This window comes from Coturnix japonica, chromosome 16 (assembly GCF_054131305.1).
Source record: "Coturnix japonica strain WE chromosome 16, WE-NBRP24, whole genome shotgun sequence".
In the NCBI taxonomy this organism is placed as follows: Eukaryota; Metazoa; Chordata; class Aves; order Galliformes; family Phasianidae; genus Coturnix; species Coturnix japonica.
Window position 1 is genome coordinate 4,001,517 of NC_140678.1, and position 5,814 is coordinate 4,007,330.

Consider the following 5,814-nt stretch of genomic DNA (forward strand, 5'->3'; position numbering starts at 1 on the left):
AACCCCTCAGCTCTGAGCTGCGGAGCACCCTGGGGTGGGCAACAGCGCTGCACGTGGGGCACTTCAGGAACACGGCCCTGTGTGCCGAGAGCGGGGCTGCTCTGGAGAGTTCCTCCAACAAGGAAGGAAATTAAAAAAGGATAAACTTTGCTGAGTCTGGTTATCGGGTGGAGCAAGCCGTAAGCTGGGGATTACCGAGAGGTTTCTGAGAAAGCAAGGCGGCTTGGAAAGAGGTAGAAAAGGATGAAAACGGGCAAAGGTGGGGAAGAGGTGCTCGGCTGGGAGCGTGGGCACTGCAGGGGGTGACTCTGACAGAAGCAGCTTCAGCAGCTCTGCAACCTGCCCAGGCCTGGCAGAGCCACTATCCGGCCCCTCCAGACAAAGAGCACGAGGCTCCAGAGCTCAACGCAGAGCAGAACTTGCCTTGCTGTGCCCCCCACATCCACCGACGCAGAGCTGACCTCTCACGTGTGTGTTAAGAAACACAAACTCTGTGGGATGGAGCACCCACCACACACCCCCAGTGTGCAGACTGCTGTAGTGAATGCATACAGCCAGAGCAGTGTGCGTCCCTCCTTTACCCCCCTGCTCTCATCCTTAGGATCTGCTGGGGATCCCACAGCTAAGCCGCAGATCACAGGTTGAAAGGAACTGGCCTAGATTAGGTTAGTACCAAAGGTTGGGCATGTGTCAGTGCATAAGAGCCGTGGATGTGACCTGCGACCTGCAGCAGTCAGGCTTCATTTCCTCCCAGATCTGAAGGCTGTGCCTCACAAGAAAGCTGTTTTTCCCCCTGGAGATGAACTGGAGTCTTAACCTTGACCCACTGCAGCAGCAGCTTCTTTCTGCAGGGGTTATCAGATATTTCAGAGCTGGCAGGGAGCAGGAAGAAAGGCTATGCATTGGGATAACATTTTTCACACTTATAAGGACAGTTCGCACATCTAAAGCATCTCCTGTTTGGGCCTTCAGAGCTGAAGTCTCAAGTAACTTGTGTTGCTTAATAGTGTACCTGGATCCATGTGTTGTCAGCCATGTCCCATTTTTAGAAGAGTGGCGAACACGCACAACGTCCAGACAGTTTTAACAACAGACACTTACTACCCTCTTTCAGAGTTTTTCCAGCATTCCTTGCACCTCTATAAAAGCACGATAAGAAGTTCAGAAAAGACTTTAAGATCCAGAGATGACCCTTTCCTTGAATACCGTGTCACATTAACCCAATGAACAAGGAATACATATTTGAGCACTTAGCTATTGGTGCTAAGTTTTTGATGCTCAGATGCTATGTTTCTGATAGCACCTTGCCCATGTCATATCCATGTAAGGACTCTCTTACCCACATCCAGGTGGGCCACAGACATCTGTCCTTTCCCCTTGACAGCTGCCATCACACTACAGGGAGCACTGTCTTACTTTAAGACACAGCTGTTCGAAGCTCAGGACAGTTGCTGTGTATTAGCAATAGCACCCCTAGAGATTGAATCAGTCGGGAAACGAGAAGCCCCATCTCTAAAAGCACTTCTACTCATTCAGTGAATCCTCATGCTGCAAAATCTGTGCTGCGTTCTACACACTGTTCAGTTGGGTCAACAAATCACTCACAGTAAGGCTCAATTCTGAATTATTCTGGTAGTAGAACACTGATTTCATTAGATGTTAAATTATGTCTGCTCTCATTTGAAGGTCCTGTCCTCTGTTAAAATAAGTACGCTGCTAGAGTAACTCATAGAGAATCTGATGTGAGATAAAGCCCTGGAAGCATCAGGTTTCTATAGACTGTCAGGAAAAATAAAGAAATAATAATGATAATAATCATAACAGGAGCATGAAGAAACACAAACTCTTCATGCATGAGTACTGAAGAAACTGATGAATTTTAGTTTCCTCCCTTTCAGATTATTTTAGACATTCCTTTTAGAATCCTCGTTGAAAACACTTTTCTTCACTGTTAAATCCTCCATACCGCAAGGAAACAATATCTTGACTCCTCTGCCAGCAGGGATATCCAGCCCAGCTCATGAAAATTTAAAGCACTGCTGAATTCACTTGTAAGAAGAGGCAGCTGGCAAGACAAAACTTTCTGAGAGTCTCGTATGCCTTGATGATATCATTCCACATGAAGTTATGGCTGAATGTTTTAAGAGAAATGAAAGTCCAGGCATGCACATAAGGAATACCAGCTGATCAACGTGATTTTTAAAGTGTTAGATAAAGAAGAATTGATAGCTGGTTATACCAGCTCCGAGATTCACCCTCATGTAGGCAGGACAATGCACCCATCACAGCTATTATCATCTATAGTCTATGCCGTACAGTGCCTTTACAGCACTTCCTGTTTTGTATCTGAAGACATGAGAAATTTGGGGAGAAATAGCAGGTCATCTCATCCTAGAAAACTACAAGACACTCACAAGAGATCTAAACACTCTAAGAGCTTAAGAGCCTCATGGTAACAGCGTGTTTCATAGCTTGCAGAACACAGAGCTGGTTTGAACTGCTGACACGCATCATGGTGGGCAGGATTCCCACTGTCTTAACGGCCACACCTGAGGGTGCTTCTGAGAAGAAGAGCACCATGAGTCTGCATGACACGTGACAACAACATGGAAGAGCCTCACTGCCAGAGAATCCTTTCCGTGCTTGTGCCAAGACCTGGCAAACTGAGTGGTGCAAAATCAATCATGTCTGCTTTCACCAGAGATTTGCTGAGTTCCAAAATAACTGGGGCAGAGGTAGCCAAACCCCGAGACCTGGGGAATAACAGAAAGGGAATCTGTATCTCTGATTACTGGGGAAGCAAGAGTAGAGGTCTCAGCAACAGCTTGAGATGGAAAAGACACACTGAGCAGGGCCAGATTCTCATTTGATCAAAAAGCAACGAGTATTATGTTAATCCCCATCCCACTTGTACCTCAATATTTGAAGCAAGAGTGCAGGAGTAGAGGGAGGAGCAGACCAGGCACGTGAAAAACCAGCCTGAGTCTGAAAACCAGCACAAAGGTGAACTGGAAGACGGGAAGAGCAGCCAAGAAGCATCCAGGATGTTCCCTACAGTAAAAGCAAAGACGGTTCTGGGCAGGGACCTGCCTGAGCTGCTGCTGCCTGCCCCTGTGCTGGGGTGAGCTGCTGGAAGGGAAGACGAGAGTGGGAAACTTTCAAAGGGTCACGGGCAGCCAGGCTGCAGGAGACATGGAAGTACTGTTTCAGCTGATACAGGGCGAGGGCAGTAGAGAGCTGCAGCATGCCTTGGTCAAGGACAACACTTCAAAGGTTCAGGGAGAACAGGTTGGGAAGGTAAAAGTTAGGCTGAAGCTTTTTATACTTCACTAGCAAATTATTTTCAGGCCATAGCACTTTGAAAGCCATTGCCTTTAGAGATCATCAAGACCAATGAGTAATACTAACAGTGGGGTGGAACAAGACAAGGTCCAGCAAGGAGTCTCTTGGCACAGCCCTGCTTCCGTCACTCGGCTCTAGATACAAACAGCCAGAACTGGAGGACTAGCACAAGAACAATGTTTGTGCACACTGCGGTCTCGGACAAGCCTGCTGTTAGGAGCAACAACTGCTGCTGCAGCAGACAGGAAGTTGCAGCACAAAGGGTTAAGTGCTTTGTGTTGACATTACCAGCTGAAACTATTTCTGAACTGCTACCCAAAGGACCACTCACTCCCATCAAAAGGAAGTGGTGGAGGATATGAAGACAGGAACATGAGAGCAGAGGTTCCAGGCAGTGGAGGTACATGGGGCTATCAGCACACCATCTTGTGGACCTTGCAGAGAAACAAATGGTAAAGATCAGAGGCTGACTTGCCCCTTCGGTGCCCTCCAGACAACTCCATGCTGCAGCTCCAAAAAGAGGGACACCTGAGCTAAGCAGAGCCTGTAGAGTTTGGTGGAAGCCTGAGGGCTTTGCTTGACTTAAACAAGGAACAGAAATCAAAGCAACACATGCCTCACCCATGAATCATCTCCTCATACCAGAGTCTATCATGGGAAGGTGACCACAGCATCTTGTCAGATTACTAATGAAATAAAGGCCATTAATGAAGATGAACAAGGCTGTTCCAACTGCAGCAGATGTGCACTGGCAGATGGGGTGTCATGCATAGCCTCTGGTCCCCAAAGAGATGATGCTAAGCTGTGACACACTATGGAGAAGGGAGAGGAACGGGGACTAACACAAGAAAAGCATCATAATAGCCTGATCCTTCAAATCCTCCACACTTCTTTGTCTTAATGTTGCAGCACGTGTACAAAGGCTGCAGAATAACTCTGTCTGGTGCCACTGGGTTTGTTTGCTCCAACCAGCACGACTATCTTTCTCTTCTCCAAGCATGTTTCTCTGCTTCCTCCTACATCTTTCCCACACCCTCCAAACTTCTGAACTGATTTTATCTTTGTTTGAGTTATATGCTGTATATACAGTAACAAGAATCACAGAAATGAGCACACAAACCTTTGCTCATACAATCTCCAAAATTTCCAGGTTTTTACAGTACTGGCAGCTCTATCGCTGAGTAAGAGCTCCAAGCATTAGTATTTTTATCCTGGGTCACCAAATTTACACTTTAGATATCAAACATTTTCTCATTAATTATAATTTCTGGTGTTAACTCATACAAATCACCTGCCACTTACAAAGGAACGTGGGAATTCTCACTTCTACACACATTCCTCTGCGCTACAAGTCACATGAAGATGTGTCGTGCAGATTGCAAGCGCTGTTTTACCCATTTAAACAATGAAACTTCGGCTGCTTTATGGGACTTTCAGCCTGGAGAAAAGAAGGCTGCAGGGTGACCTCATTGCAGCCTTTCAGTACCTGAAGGGTACCTATAATCAGGAGGGGTGTAAACTCTTTGAAAGGGCCAATAATAGTAGGACAAGGGGAAATGGTTTTAAGTTGAAAGAGGGAAGATTTAGGTTGGATGTTAGGGGCAAGTTCTTTACTAGGAGAGTGGTGAGGTCCTGGAACAGGCTGCCCAGTGAGGTTGTGGATGCCCCGTCCTTGGAGGTGTTCAAGGCCAGGTTGGACAGGGCCCTGGGCAACCTGATCTAGTAAATGTGGAAAGTTGGTGGCCCTGCTAGGCAGGAGGGTTGGAGCTTCATGATCCTTGAGGTCCCTTCCAACCCAGGTCATTCTGTGATTCTATGATTCATTCTGTGATTCTGTGACTTTCACCGTCATCACCAGACCTAGTCTTCTCAGGCCCTTCACACCCCCGGGCCAGCTTACTCGAGCACAAAGCCCATTCTCCATGTACAGCCCAAACATTTACAAAGACACAGAACTAATTTCTTGATTCCTGGGTTCTTGAAAGAAAAAATGTTTCTTCAGATCTTCAAGGACAGACAAGAACATCCATCTTCTACCCTGTGCACATCGTATAAAACATATAAAACCACCACGCAAGGTGGACTATCAGATCTCCAGAATTCTTCAGGCAACAAGTTGGTGATAAGTCTGACTCAGGTAAGTCTTTTTAGCCTCAAAGCTGCAAAGTGATAATTGTCAACATTTTTGTTAGCTTAACAACATGTTTTCAAAACACACTGATGCTCCCCATCTCCTCCATGGCTTACCATAGGCAGTACAGAAATGAGACCGGAGGTTCCCTGCATGCGTGGGCCAAAAACAAAGTGACTCAATCAGCTGAATAGCTTTAGAAGACTTCAGATAATTCTTACCTGTGCCCCAGTTTCCTCCCCCTCAGATCTGGAAAACAGACAACAGGAAGCTTAATTAATAGTTTCAAACTAGCTTTTGAGATCTGAACATGAAACAACACAAACAGAAAAACAAAACAC

The 5,814-nt window shown here is 46.4% G+C and overlaps 1 protein-coding gene across 2 annotated transcripts in view; it reads right to left on the minus strand.

Annotated features, from left to right (window-relative positions):
- Positions 1-5,814, minus strand: part of UHRF1 (ubiquitin like with PHD and ring finger domains 1) — a 30,271-nt gene that overhangs the window by 13,440 nt on the left and 11,017 nt on the right. For both annotated transcript variants that reach the window (XM_085517927.1, XM_085517926.1), the window contains exon 2: positions 5,695-5,722. The gene's annotated coding sequence lies outside the window, so the exon portion shown is untranslated. The remainder of the gene's footprint in view (positions 1-5,694; positions 5,723-5,814) is intronic.